Here is a 15,907-nt window from a genome sequence, read left to right as displayed (position 1 = left end):
TTTGGGATTTTGATTCTTAAGTAGTGCATGAGGGGAGTAGGGGGACGTAGGCCTGAGCTCTGTACCTGCAAAGAGTTCAGGCAGGTCTAGGCATGCCTGGAAAGCTGGCTGGTGGGCAGGCATGATGAGAGGAACTTGTCGGCTAGACACTGGCTCAGCAGGTAAAGGCTGACTGCCGACCCCAAGGCAATTGGTGTGGAGATGGCAGTTGTCAGAGGGCCTGTTGGGCACGCACAAGTGGATTGGCTACTTGCCCTCTCCTACCCTTGGACCATTACCAACAGCTGGTGCTGGGAGTTGAGACTAGGCTATAAAGCAGATCTCTTGGCTGTGCAGCTGACCCTGGGGCATCTTCATTGGGGTGGAAGAGGAAACCTGTACCTGAATATGACCCCCATTGCTGGAATCACAAGAGGCTTATGAGTAGGCTGGGATTCCATCCTGTGCTGCAGTCAGGCTGTCCTTCATCTCACTGAGCTATGGCTGGGCTCTCCAGCCCTGCCTGGCTGTGCCTCCAGAGTCCTGCCTCATAGGTGCCATCTAAGTCCATCAGCCCTGGATGACCCAGAGTAGGGCTGGGGCTGGCACTGTTTCTGTGGTCATTAGTGGGCCCTTGGGAGCTTTGTGATGTTAGCACAGCCTCTCTGGGGACTTCCTGTCTTGAACCCCAGATCACTCCCAAATCAGCCTGGCTCGATGTGTGTGTGTGTAGGGGGGGGGTGCTTCTGCATTAGTGCATTCCCTGAACACTGGTGCTGGCGTGATCTCTGCCTTTTCCCAGTACCCTAGTGCACCTCCAGGAAGGACAAAGATCATGATGTGTTCAAATCAGCCAGAGGTCATGTAATGGGCCTGAACCATGGTCATATCAGAACTGTGGTAGCATTGTTCAGAGGGATCCTTACAGGGAACTGTAGGTTCTATCCCTGCCAGAACGACTGATTTTTTTGTGGTGTTAATATCACAACTATAGGTTTTAATCCTCTTGCCAAATATGACTATATATAATATTTTTTGATATAAAATATAATAAAATCCACTATAGAAACAGCATAAAGTATAGGTAAACATCATCTGATCTAGATAGCCTTTCTTTTTTTTTTTCAGTTTTATTAGGTAGAATTATAGATAGCCTTTCAATGTCTAAGTTATTGTGCATCAGACAGTCCCTGGCACTTAATGTGCTTTCTCTTATTAAATCTTCACCACAGTCCCATGAACTGGGTACCATTATAATTGCCATTTACAGGCAAGGCATCTGAGGCCTATAGATTTACGGGACTAGCTCAAGGTCACACAGCCACTAAGTGGCAGAGCGGGGCTGGTCATCCACCTGCAGAGCCTGAGAATGCCTTTCCTTCAGCCCACTCCACTGTGGGGCAGCTTAGGCTGTTGAAATGTTTTCTTTTACACAGAGCTAAAGTCTTCTTTTCCCTAAGTCAGTCTCACTTCTGTTTCTGCTTATCCTAGTAGCCCACTGGGGCAGCTCCTTGTCTCCCAGTCTTCTGGCTTAGTTCGCCACTCCATTCATGGTTGAGTCCTTCATCTTCTTCCTCTGGGAAGATCCGAACCATTTTATATCAGCTAAGTTCTTAGGACAGTCACTGAAGGAAGATCATGGCTGGGTAGCTCTCCAATTCTCTAATTACTTTGATGCCAAAGGTACTGGTATCCAGTCTGTCCCACTTCTGGAGGGGCTATGTCAAGAAATAGTCAATCAAACCACTAGCTGTAGAGGAGACTTGGTAGAAAGTTCTCCTTCACTGAGAAAAATGGCAGACAAATAGTCAAAAGAGCAGGAACAGTATTAATGCTATGGATTACTAAGGACTTTGTTGCTGCATGGGGATCTTCTGTCTCCTTGACTGGAATACAGTCTTCCTGAGGGCAGGGATTTTTGCTAGCTTTGTTTACTGCTATGTCCCCGGTGCCTAAAATGGTGCCTGGAACACAGCAAGTAACAAATATTTGTTGAATGAATACTAGTGCTGTTCCACATCTGGTGTAACTTCAATAGGTTGCTAAGCTGTTTTGGAGAATAATATGATCTCCCAAGCCCATGGTTTTGAACTTGGGTTTCCATTATCTCACCAGTAGTTTTTCAGGTTTTGTTGTGATTTTGGTTCATAACCATATGTAAAGTACATTGGGTAAATAACCCTGCCTCAAAAGCCATTTCCTTTGATCTGATAAACCTAAGTATAAACTGGAATTGGTTTAGCTTGGTAAAGAGCAGTATGCAAGAGTTAATTGGATTTCTAGTCACCTATTCTATGGAAAAACATTCTGAGACATTCTGCCTTGAATTTGGAGCTGGAATTCAGAATGTAAATCTACCAGGAAACAGCTTAGTGAGAAGAATGTTAGTTAGTCTTCATATTTTTTCCATTCTCTATACACAAAAAAATACATGCTCATTGTCAGAAATGAGAAAATACAGGTAAGCAAAATGATGAAAATATAAACCACTTATATCCTACCACTCAGAGATGGTCATGGCTACTATTTTTCTATTTATATCAAATACTGAAATTAGCTAACACGGTAATAGATTCAGGGAAGGAGCTACATTTTTCTGATGAGAAAGTGGACGTGGGGGATCTGGTTTCCAGCCTAAGTCTATCTATGCTAAGAGGAGCCCACAGATCTGAGTCCACCAAGGCACAGGTAGCAAAGGTAAATGGATGGAGTAGCCGCCAGTTACATCCAGAATCTGACCTTGGAGGGCGATCCTGAAAGTGGCGGGAGGCTAGAATGGGAAGTGATTGAGGAAAGCAAATTTGGTCTGGCTGAACATGTCAGATTTGACATACAGCAAATTTCACGAAGTTTTCCTAGAAATAGGAGTATCTTTTCCAGAGATCTGAAGTTGAGATAATCTTAGAAGAGTTGGCCCAAGGATGACTCTAGACAGATTGTGCAAAACAGGGCTCTGGGGTCAGTGAACACAGTGAGCGTGATCGTCCTTGTTGTAATTGGCCGGTTTTCCCTGGACCAGGACTCTTCCACCCTGATTTTCTAGGGAGTAACCCTGTCACTTCTGGTTCATGACTCACTGCAGGAAAATGTAACAATGTGTCAATTGGACCTGAGGTCAAATCCTTGGGCAACTTAGCATCTTCAAGCTGCCTGTATGGGGTCCCTTGGAAGCCTGGAGCATGGGCCAAGTGACTCATATTTTTCTTTCAAGTCAGTGCAAATTTTGTATGCTTCTCCATGATATTTGTCTTAATACTAAAATAGTATTTTTAAGAGCCTTTAAGTGAAGTTGATGTTCCAGGGTGCTAGGCGTACAGGCACTTTGTGTAAATGTTGATTGAATGAATGAACATTGTTCACTCCAGTCTCCAGGATGCTCTTGTTCAGGTTGCAGCAAGTCTGGAAAGGCATGGCAAGTCTGGAAACCCACTGGGCTGGGAGGTAAAGAATTTAATACTTACTGGGCACCACCTATATGCCAGGTAAGGTGCATGTGTTTTACCTACATAGCCTTGGTTTAATCCTCATAACCCTACCTGGATCCCTGTTTTGTAGGCAAGTAATTGGAGGATCAGAGAAATTAAGTAACTTTCTCAGGATCTGAAACAGGGCAGGACCAAGATGAAAACCATGGACTGTCTGGGACTCCGCTCTCTTCATATACAACGTGGCCCTCTGAGGCCTGTTCACCCAGCAATTTCTTGGAAACTGCATGGGGAATGTGGCCCACGGCTGTGTCCTAGAAGCATGAAAGAATCCCTACCCTGTTCTGTCCTCCTGTACTGAACGCTGAAAGAGCAGAGGTCACAGGACTTGACTGTGGACAGGGGAAGGCGTGCCTTTGGAGGTCTGGAGCACATGCCCTCATTCCTGAGAGGGCCAAGTTGGGGCACCCTGGGGTGCTCCACCAGGAAAAGGGCACACTTGCCATGTTATTTCAGGATAACAACCACTCAGGATGGTTGTAGACATTTGTAGCACGTTTAATCTTTTGAACTTTGTTCCTAGTCTCTTATGGCTCAAGTTTAAGTTTCACTGGCTCCACTCAGCCATGAGTTGATTGTCCCAGGTTGAGGAACCCACCATGGCTTTGTGGAACTCTCCAAAAGCACAAATTACAAGGTTCCAGATTATTCACAGATGTCTGGGGGTGATTGTTAACATGATTCTTCACTGAGGGCATTGCAGTCCCTGAAGCAGCTGTGGCCATTTCACCTTCCACAGTGACTTTCTCCTCCTCCTTAGCTTGGCCTCATAGCACCTTCAACTCTTGCTTGCAAAACTCCTTCCCTAGGGCGCAGGGCAGGCAGGTGTGTGTGTGGCAGATGGAGGACTTGAGCCCTGGAGAGCTGGATTCCTGAAGGCAATTGTAAGCAGTTGCAAAAAGTAAATATGGTGGGAACCCACTCTATACAGGCTTAGAGACAGAGCTGGAAGCCACGTTCCTGGGTGTTAACCAGCAGTGGTGTCTCTGGAGGGAGTTCACACATCCCTCAGGTCTCTTACCTGTGTGCATTTTTAACTTTTCTGACATGAATGTGCGTTGTTTTTCTAGTAAGAAGAAAAGAGAACTATAAACAAATCCTATTATTGGATATTTAGGTAATTCTGATATTTTATGAGTATAAACAGTGCAGAGCAGGAATAATTGGCAGAAAATGAGTTAAAAATTGTAAAGCACAAAAAGACTAGACCCCATCTCAATTCTCAAAAACTGACAAAATTGCTTAAAGATGGTTGAGAAGGTTAAACTGCTGCAGTGTTCAGCAGTAGGTCCCTTCAAAAAGCAATGACTAGACATAACAGTTTTCAACCCAGTTATTTTTTCAATCATAGTTTAACAGGTTGACCAAAATACCACATTTTAGAAACTTATAAGCCTTTTTAAAGTACCTTTGGCACCAGTCGCCTGCACAGGGGATGGGAAGTAAAGACAAGAATCTCATCCTGTTGTTACCTCTGAGTTTGTGGGGTGGACCTGAGGCCCAGAGGCATAGGCTGGCAAGGTCATGTGCCCTGAGAAGTCACTTGACCCTGGTCAGTAATGCAGACGCCAGGTGGGGTGCAGATTGCTACTTCAATGTTGAAAACATCAACTCCAGTCATTCAAATGGCTTTTCTATTTAATGTCTTTTAAGTTACAACAGACTATTATCTCTTATGAAATAGAAAACTGGTGAAGTCTCTTTTGTCTGCCAGCCCCAGCTGTTCCCAGAGCTGCTGTCATTTAACCAGCACTCTCAGTGGCCTTAAGCCCCATGTCCTGTACCCTCTCTGCCTACCCCCGCCTGAAAAAATCCAGCCTTCCATCTTCTCCGTGGGGCTTCAGAGCTGTCAGGCTCTACTGGGACAAAAGAAAATTAGCACCACCACAGAGATGTGGTTTCCAACTCAGCCAGCTCTTGGCCAGTCCTTTCATTCACACCATTTTATTCACACCAGGCCAGACACTCATTTCATTCCCCATGGTGGCTCTTTCCCTCTTGTCCCACTCTCCTCAAATTGTCCACCCCACTGCTGTCTCTGTCTCCCGCGACCGTAATGTCTGCCACCCTGGGACAGCGGAGGAGATGAGGTTCTCAGCTCCTCACTCCCTTGCCTCTAACAGGATCCACGTGACATTTCCGAGACCAGCTGTCCTCCTCGGCCCTTCCTCCCACCCTCTCTTGCTTCTTCCAGGACCCAGTTCAATAAATCACCCTCTTTCTCTGATTCTTGGATCCTTCCCTTTCCTTTCTTTCACCACACAAACATAATTCTTTCCAATTCTAGAAAAAACCTTAACTTCACTTTCTCTTCCCTGGCACCTCCCACCCTGTCCTTTAAACAAACTTCTGGAAAGTTAGCTTCTTTTATTTCCCCACCAAGTCTGGATTCTACCCCCATCAAGACTGCCCGTGCTAAGGTCACCAGCAGCTTTTTAATTGTCAAATTATTAAATGACATATTTTCACCTGAACTGACTTACCTCTGTGATAGGTGATCAGTTTCTGTAATGCCTCCTTAAAACTCTTGTGATTTCATTGACATTTCTTGTCTCTTGATGCTTTCCAGCTGCTTCCTGTGACCTCCCTTCATCCGCCAATCCTGAAATACTGATATGCCCCCAAATTTTGTCCTCGGCCCACTGCTTAGCCTTCCTGTCTTGGCTTCCTTCCATGAGCTTCTTAGTGTGAAGGAGTTTGGGCTGTGGCCAGTGGCAGCCCAGCAGAGTACTGTAGAACCAGAAACCTTTCGGTCTCTTTGATCCCCAACACAGCACATTAACCTTGACCCAGAAGATTAAATTTCTAATAATGGATATTCGGGCATTGGACCCTTGGTGGCTATGGTGCAGCCCAGTCTTGTATGTGATTATCACATTCACCACAGGAGGCCATCCACTTCCTGCTCCAGGACTCGGCCAACTTGGGGGACATAGAGCATGGCTCATGAAGGCTATGAGCCCATAGGGTACTCCATGTTATGTCCTAGAGTCTTCTTTGTTGATGCATGTAGCTCTAATTCATTTGTCTTCATTGCTCTGAAGTATTCTACTGCATTGACATACTACATACCCATTCTCCAGTAAACATTAAGATTGTTCCTAGCTTTTTGATATTTCCTGAAGTGCTGCTGTAACACTCTCATACTTGTCTCCTTGTGCACACATGCAAAATTTCTCTAGGGTGTATGTACATCTTGGACTTTACTAATGAATGCCAAGTGATTTCCCAAAGTTTGTACCAGTGTACACGCCCACCAGCATGCACCATAGTCCCCAACATGTTAAACCAAAGGTAAAGATGACAGCCCCAGTCCTCTTGCTTAAGCCGTGCTTGGAGAAGTCCCCACGCTCCACAGTGAGGCTGTTTCCAGCTTTTCCAGGATTGGAAATTTCTTCTGTGGGTGCCTGCTGCCATGGCCAGCTACATGATTTGTGGGAAGTGGGACTTCTTGTTCAAAAAGCAGGAAAATCCTTGTTTCTTTTTTCCACAATTTCTCTCTCAACCTACAACAATGTTTTTAATTTGTTGTTTAATATTTAATGTGCTTCCTCAGGCACAAGGGTTACTCACAGCTCAAGTGCAGCACCTCAGAGTGCCTGGGGTGCACACACCCAACTGTGACCTTTCTTGCCAGACCCCTGCCACTGCAGGTGTGGCCACTGGGTGGGAGCGGTGGGCAGGCAGCAGGGAACCTGTCCCAGGGAGGCATGACTTCGAGTGAGTGAATCAAGGTGCCCAGCTCTTGGCGCATGCTGTTGTCCCGTCAGACTTCAGTTACAAAACACAAACTCAAAGATAAAATTATTAAGGATTTTGAGACAACCACTGTAGAGCATTAAATCAGGAGTGCAGGGCCCCATTCCACTGCACTGGTCACTGGCCCATAAAGCCAGCCCTGTATACGACACCCCTCAGACTCAGGTGCCCAAGATCCCAGCACCTGCCATATTCTGGATTAGAGGAGGACCAGTGTGTGCGTGTTGACTTTTATTAGCATGGGCATCGTGGTTTCTGCAAGATCCCCAAACTGTCAAGTTTGTGTCTGTTTGGAGTCTATGCGCCTCCCTTTGTCCATCCATGGCTTCAGTCACTTGACCTGATTCTTTTTTTTAGTTCTCTTTGTTTCTTAAATAGTATTTTTTTTAAAAAAAACAAACAGTATTTTTGTTCCCTACAGTTATAGACATATCACTTTGGTTTCAGGTGCCAAAATAATGTTTAAAACTATTCGGTGGAAAAAGTGTGGAAACTCTTTCTAAAGCTGTTTGGCTCATCCAATGTGTGGCTCCTTGTCTACTCCAGTGAAATATAAAATCAACATGATCATCACCAGTGGAAGAAAGGCAATTTTAACTAACAAAACTACACTCCAACCCAAACAGTAACGAGACATGGTAAGAAATAGCATGAAAGCTAGCTTTGAAATATTTCTGAGCCAATTTGTTTTTAAAATTGTAAGACTATTTTCTCAACAAATATTATTTAGAATAGAAAAATTAATTTCATATTCCATTCAATATGAGTAGAAAGTACTGAAATTGGATTTGGATCAGCATGGAAAATTTGAAAAGAGTTCTGGGATTTCTCAAGACTGAGCAGCAAAAGACTTTTTGAAGGAGAAATCCTTTTTGTGTTTAAGTGTTAATATTCTTGCTGTTTTAAAATAAGTATTTGCCCCCAGAAAGTCATTTCTAAAAATAAATTTGGTTTCAGTTTTGTTTCTTCTTTTTCTCCTCTTTCTTTTTTTTAAAAGTTATGTGGGCTAACATAGTTTTTTGCTATTCCTATCCACTGAAACTTTCTGAAATACTGGATTCTGTTCAACTAGTGGTAGAGTTTGCTAGAAAAAAAATAACAAATTATAAAGAAAGCACCCAAATTTCTGTTTATTCATAATGTAGCTACACATTTTTATAGCTATTCATTAACTGTTTAACCCTAAGCCTGGGGGTCAGGCTCTGAGTTTGTCTTATGATAGACTGAGAGCAGCTGCCTGCCCTGCCTGGAGGTGAGGTGACAGTGGGGACAGAAGGAGAGCGAGGAGAAAGGTTATGTTTATGGGGAGTTTGTTACATGACACTTGTTTAACACATATCCTTACTTAATCCTCACAACTGAGCTACTTGACAGCTGGGGAAACCAAGGCACAGCCAGCCACTTGGCCAAGGCCGCAGAAGCTGTCCAGCTCGAGCCACTCTGTCCCTCTTAAGAACAGCAGTGAGCCTGGTGCTGCTGAGCCCTGTGGTCTGGGAGGAAGCCGCATGCTCTCTGAGGGACACACACCTCTGCTCTGCTTCTCCTTTCTCTGTTTTCCTTCCAGCTGTCCTTGGTGCCCCCCCCCCAGCCACGTGGAGAGAATTGGCCACTTTCTGAGGCAGGGCCCTGAAGTGCTGTGCTGACTGAGCTGTCTATGAGCCACAGAGGTTTAGAGGAAGTTCAGTTTCTCTGATGGGGGAAGAGGAACGGCCCCGACAGCCTTTACCCACAGCTCAGCCCAGTTAGAGTGAGCCGTGCTCTGTGGGCATGGCACCCCTCTGCAGTCTGACACAGGGCAGGGAGGGTTTTGCAGATCAGGAACCTACGGCCAGGAAAGAAGCGATCTGCCCAGGATCCCACAGCAAATTGTGGCAGAATCCGGCTCAGTACTGGGCTTCTTCCTGCCTTCGCCCTGGTCACTGTGTGCCATGTGGTTGCAGCTGATTAGAGATGCACTCGTGGGGCTGGTGGGTTTTGGCTGCTCAGAGTCATTCTCATTTATCAGGAAACTTGGAGCCACATTCTTCTTGGGAGTTGATTATATGTCTCCAAAATTGATTTCATTCTTTGATCCTTGTTTGAGATCCTGGGATCTTGAATAGATTCCAGGTAGGAGTTGAAATAGGCAGAGGATGGGGAGGGCAGCTGGACATGGGGCTACCCAGGAGTCAGACCAAGGGAGTCCAACTCTGACTGGGTAAGCATAGACTGGACACAGGTGACACAGCCGAGAAGGCCAAAGCCTGAGAAAGGTGGCTTGGAGGGAAAGTGGCGAGTGACAGAGACTGGAGGCCAGCTGCAGCAACTGAGGGGCTCTGGCTCTGAGGCATGTCAGCTGGGAACGCGTGGGAGGTGCAGCCACGGGTCTACAGTCCTGACGAGTCTGCCCCAAGCTGTGACACACAGCACTACCCCATCCTTTACTGTCACCTCTGTGCTGTCGTAGGCTACTCCTCTCCTTCCACCCTTCAGGTCCATCTCCTGAGCTGCTCTGCCCACTTGTGTCCTCCTTGCTGTTTCCCTGCAAGCCCAGTTTTTGCTCCCAGCACACTCCTGGGCCTCTGGCCCTAGGCTGGTGTGGAGCTGCCCTGCTGAAACCAAGAGCAGTGCCTGAAGCCTTCAGGAAAGGCCTTGGTGTGGCCTGTGACTTTCTTCGGATGCTCTTGGCACTCACTGAACTTGCCTGAGATTCACACAGACCTGTTTGCTTTTGCCCGAGGTGTCGGCTGCTTCTGCTCTGTGTCTGGCCCTGCCCTGTCCTGTCCTGAGTTCTCTCTCGCATCACTCAGAGATGGAGTTCTGAGTTCTACCTGGGCTGCTTTAGGCATCTAATCAGGCCAGCCTTGTTCTTACTCCATGATCTTTCAGGACTATGTTTCAGGGCTGAGGCTGTGGACTGTGTGGGCAGGGGCCTCGTCCATCTTGTTAACACTGAGTCCTTGGTGCCAACACATAGTAGATGCTCAGTAAATATTTGAACAGGGGTCTGAGTTCCAAATAGGGAGGTGGGTGGTCTCTGGGTCAGGGCCCTGATGTCTCTCCACCCTGTGCTGCTTCGATGCACATCTGTGTGTGGTACACGTTAAACACTAGGTGTTCCTGGGGCACTGAAATGGGTCTTAGATCGCAGAGCCCTGCGTCCTTCTCCATCTGACTCTGCGGTTGGCTTTAGTGCCCTACTTGTTCAAGCCCTTGTGACCCCAAGCCAGTGTGGACAAGAACTCTCCTGGGAAGACTGTGTTCTGTTGAAACACAAGTGCTTTGGGGAGACAGGTGCTGTGCCAATGTGAGCCTTGTGCAGGAGCTTGGTCAGGAGAGAGGTCACTCAGTTTTGCCTTGCTCGCTTGGGTGGCCATTCTGGGCACACGACTGCAATTAAAATTCATCATGAGGATTTGCTGGGTTACCTGATGAGGCTGTGAGTTGTCATCTGATATTTCCTGGATGAGAGATCTAGAAAGCAGGCCCCTCCCACACTGGGGAGCTGAGCTCAGTCAGAAGTGTCTGGGGCGTGGGGGTTGCTCCCATGTTCTAAGTCTACAGAGTATTGGACCAAGAGGAGGAGGTAGATGCTGGCCTGAGCTGGAGAGCAAGGTCTGCGGTGCCCATGGAGGTCAGCGGGCCTAGAGAGGAAGTTAAGACTGTTTACAATGCACACACCCTCTCCCCACTACCCCCACTTCCCCACTGCAGCCTGGCCCTTCTCAAAGCAAGGTGAACTTCCTGAGGAAATGGAGCCAAAGAAGAACCCAGAGGAGAGGATGGCCTACTTCTCAGGCTCACCTAAAATCCACTCACTGGCAGTTTCTGCAAGCCAGATTATTTTGTGGGTGCTCATGAGAGACTGTGTGATGTACAGGAACACCCAGGACACCTGTCCCATCAGGTGACGAATTCCTTTGTCATTATGATGGTTTGCTTTGAGAAGAAATATATATCTGGTCTTTGTCCCTGGTTCTAGGCACAGAGTTTCTAAAACCCTTGTAGCTTCCTGAGTGATAGGGGTGAGAGGAACATCTTTGGTCACTCATATAAGCCCCTGCAGCCATACCCGAGTTTATGCCAGTGAGGTGACTCTTGGAGGCTGGGCACTGGTTGACAGAGGAACCAACCATGTGATTAGAGGATTGGAACTCTCAGTCCCACCCCTGCCCCCAACCTCTGGGATGGGGCTGGGCATTGAGTTAACCACCAAAAGCCAATGATTTAATCAATCATGCCTATGTAAGGAGTCTCCATAAAAATCCTAAGTGAAGGGATTCAGAGAGCTGCCAGATTGGTGAACACATCGAGGTGCTGGGAGGGTCATGCCCCTGGAGAGGGCACGGAAACTCTGTGCCCCTTCCGCGTACCTTGCTTTTTGGATCCCTTTCATTTGACTGTTTGAGTTGTAGCCTTTATCGTAAACCACTAATAGTAAATGTAGTGTTTCCCTGAGTTCTGTAAGCCATGTAGCAAATTACGGAACCTGAAGAGGGGGTCGTGGGAACCCCCAATTTGTAGCCAAGTAAGACAGAAGTGTGGATCTCCTGGGGACCCACTACTTGCAATTGGTATCTGAAGGCAGGTTATCTTGTGGGACTGAGCCCTTAACCTTTGGGGTCTGCCCTAACTCCAGAATTGGTTAATGTGAGGGAAAACCCTACACATTTGGTGTCAGAAGTATTGTGAGTAGAGGAAACAGGTTTTCCTGTAGTCATGTAAGTAGGAATCCCAACATGTATGTTCATTTTGTGGTTGGCTTTTTGAATCAAGCTTTCCTTTAGTGAAGCTGATATGGTCAAGGAAAATCCACAAGGAGTGAGGGCAGATCATAGTTGTTGGCAGGACCCACAGCAGGGTGGAGTATTTCATTCTCAGTCAAGTCCATACTTTGGTTTACACAAATCTGTGGGAACCACTGCCACTGCCCGCCCTTGTGGTGCTTGAATGCAATAGAATTAACTCCTTCATGTCAAGTTGAGTGTTTCGCCCTCAGAAAGTCAAGACTTGCTGACATGAAAGATTGCTGGCTTGGCATCTAGAGGGGAGAGGGCTAAGAATGTGACTTAGCAAGGTCATCACTTTCTGGGTGCTTCGGCCAGAACAACAGTCTGAGCACAGGACCATGGAGATTTCAATCAGGTCAGCATGGTAAAGATTGGAATCTGGGTTCAGCCAATTTATGGAGGAGTACCTTGCACATAGCATTGGCTTCCTGGCCCCAGAATTTCACAACTCACCATAGGTTATGTAATAACCATCTTGTCTGACAGCCCTGACCTGAACAATAAGCCCTGGTGGTTCAGTTCCTTCAGGAGCCAAACATGGCTCAGCATCTTACCTCTGCCTTATCCAGTTTTGCAGCAATGTTGGAAGTACTCCCCGAGTGAGTTGCTGCACACTCCTAAAACAAGGCAGGAATGACAGCAGTCCACATGCTATACCCGGTTAGGTGGACTCCTCCAGGACTCTGACATGATCACCACTGGTCCCAGTGATAGACCAACCCTCTGCTGAGGACTGCTCTGTCATCGTCATCTTCCTTATCCTTAACAGGAGAGGCTTGATGCAGAAAGCACTGCCCTGCCTTCAAGAAATCTGGAACAGCTGAGGGAGATGCAGCAGAGTAGGTAAAGAACACCTGAATGGCAAAAGAGACACAGATACTGTAGATAAACCCCACACCCATACCTGCACCCAATCAGGAGATCAGAGGAGTGACTGGTCTCCACCAAGGGGACCGCCATCCTTCCTCCTCCTCCTTTTGAACAGCTTTATTGATGTATAATTAATGTACAGTAAACCACACATATTTAAAGTTTACAATTTGATGAGTTTGGTGTATGCCTACCCCTGTGAAACCATCACCAGAATCAAAACAATGAACATATTCATCACTCTTTGCCTTGTACCCCTTTGAATTCTCTCCTTCCTGCCCCTCCTATACCACTTAGCCAACTACCATCTGCTATCAGTCACTATAGATCAGCTTACATTTTCTAGAATTTGATGTATGTGCAATCAGATAGTATGTATACTTTTTTGTCTACCTTCTTTCACTTAACTTCATTGTTTTAGGGTTCATCCACATTGTTGCATGTATGGATAGTTTATTCCTTTTTATATTGCCAAATAGTAGTCCATCATATGGATGTACCATAATTTGTGTATCCATGCATCTGTGGATGAACCTTTGAGTTGTTTCTAGTTTGGAGCTACTACAAATATAGCTTCTATGAAGTTTCATCTACAAATCTTGGTGTGAATATATGCTTTTATTTCTCTTGGGTAAGTGCTTGGACAGGGAATAACTGGCTCATATGCCAGATGTTAAGTTTAACTTGAAAAAAAATTTTAAAAACCTGCCAAACTGTTTTCCAAAGTGGTTGAATCATTTTATATTCCCATCAGCAGTGTATGAGAGTTACAGTCTCTCCATATCCTTGTCAACACTTGGTATGGTCAGCCTTTTAAATTTTAGCCATTCTAGTGGATGTGTCAATGTATCTCATTGTTGCTTTAATCTGATTTCCCTAATAACTAATGATGTTGGGTATTTTTTCATGTGTTTACTTTCCATCCATGTAATTTCTTTGGTGAAGTGTCTCTTCAAATTCTTTGCCCATTTTAAAATCTGGGTTGTTTATATTAATATAGCATATCAAATAATTATAATATAATTTATAGTATACATTAAAATAATATATAATATTTGGTAATATATTTTATAGGTTATGTATTATATAAAAATATTTGCCAACTATATGTCCACTAAAAGGTTTGTATTTCAAATATATATCCAAATATATTATATTCCCCACTGAAATTTATTGGCAATTTCTATGGTAAAATGGCAGAAGGTAAAAACTATGTTGAAATATACAGAAGGAGACTAAAGTTTATACTTACTTGTTAAGAAATTTATGTATATACATATATATATGTGTACTTGTATGTGTGTGTGTGTGTGTGTATGCCTTTTGGTGGATATACAGTCTGCAAATATTTTCTCCTAGTCTGTGGCTTACCTTTTCATTTTTGTAATAGTGTATTTTGAAGCACAACAGTTTTAATTCTTGATGAAAATTTTTAGATCAGTGTATTGATTTTTGTCTTCTAGAGCTTGTGCTTTTTGTGTACTATTTAGGAAATCTTTGCCAGATCTAAGGCCACAAAGAATTTCTTCAGTCATTTTATAGTTTTAGTTCTTACATTTAAGTCAGTGATCCATTTTAATTTTTGTATATAGTATGAGGTAAGGATCTGGGTCCAGCCATTTTCTTCCAAGATTCCTGGTGCTCTGGGTCAGTATTCTGTCTTTTCCCTACCACACTTCCATCGCCAGCTCTTCATGAAGCCAAACTATTCCAGTCTTTGATGTCTTCTAAGCTATTAAGCCTCTGATGCAGACTCAAGCACTTGATGGGGACACCACCCTCCTTCTCCGCTGCTCTGGATGCCCTGGAGCACCCCTATCTGGCATTGATCATGGCGGCAAAGACCAGGCCATTTGAGGCCATTCCACTGTTGATGGCTGTTTAGTGCTGGTGACAATTTGCCTTCCCAGATATCTGTCTCTTCTAGTGACAGCCAAAGGGTCTGCAACTCCCCACTGGGAGAAAGAACTTGGCTCTTATAGTTCTAAAAACCAGCTGGAATCCCACTAGCCTAACATCCATGTTGGCATTACAGAAAACCATGTGCATGGAAGGTAGGCAGCCTTCCTGATTTGGAGCATGTGTTGTTATCTTCATATCAGGAGTGAGCAAACTGAGGTTTCATAAGATCCAGTGACCCCCCCAAAGTCACCCAAATGGCTCCTCACAGTGAGCCATGATTCCTAGGTCCGGAAAAGACCCAGACTCAGACCTCCTACTCCCAGGGCAGCAGTTCCCACCCTGTAAATGCTACAAGTTGCATGTGGAATTTTCCTGCCAACGAGACAAACTGCAGCCCCATATTATTTTCTGGTTTCAAAGAAAAGCAACTGCAATGAATGAAGGGTTTTAAAGGATATATTTAAGGTCTTGGATGCAAATCAAAGAATTAGATTTGGGAGAGGTTTTCAAATGGATCTAGGCTTTATTTTTAGTTCTGCCTTTTGTTGGGTCTGGAAAGGCAGTGCTTCTGTAGGGATCAGGGGTCAGTTCACATCACTGAGTCTGTGGAGGACAGGAGGTCGGGGCTGGCTGATGTCCCTCCTGCATACATCAGGCCCTCCAAGAAGCCTCACTGTCTCTATGAAGACCCAAGTTTCTCAGCCTGGTGTTCTCAGTCTGGCCCATTTTCTACCTTGACCTTTCCCCCCCAACCTCCCTTTTATCAGCCCTCTGTCTACCTCAGGGACACCCATACCCTTTACCTGGTCTACACCTTTCTTTCTGTCCCTCAGCTTTGCATGCAGGAGTGCCCCTGCACTCAGTCACCTGAGAATCAGCTCAGGTCCCAGATTCTCTGAGCTTGACGGGTCTATTCCTGCCCTGGCACCCTCAGGCCTGGCTGCCTTGTGCTAAGCTCTCTCTGAGGCTCAGTCTTGTAGAACCTCTCCCACTATGGCCTGAAACTGGTAATTCAGCCTCATCTCATTTCCCTTGGCATAGCTTTCCCATGTGTTGTATCTCCCCACCTAGATTGTCAGCTCTTCCTGGGCATGGACAGTTCTGATCCTTCCTCGTTCCATCATTATCTCCTCAGCACCTGGC

The 15,907-nt window shown here is 45.5% G+C and overlaps 1 long non-coding RNA gene across 1 annotated transcript in view; it reads left to right on the top strand.

Annotated features, from left to right (window-relative positions):
- Nucleotides 1-15,907, top strand: part of LOC141578758 (uncharacterized) — a 55,325-nt gene that overhangs the window by 8,253 nt on the left and 31,165 nt on the right. The gene's annotated exons all lie outside the window — the stretch shown is intronic.

Source organism: Camelus bactrianus, chromosome 9, assembly GCF_048773025.1.
Source record: "Camelus bactrianus isolate YW-2024 breed Bactrian camel chromosome 9, ASM4877302v1, whole genome shotgun sequence".
NCBI lineage: Eukaryota > Metazoa > Chordata > Mammalia > Artiodactyla > Camelidae > Camelus > Camelus bactrianus.
This window is presented reverse-complemented; position numbering and strand designations above follow the sequence as displayed.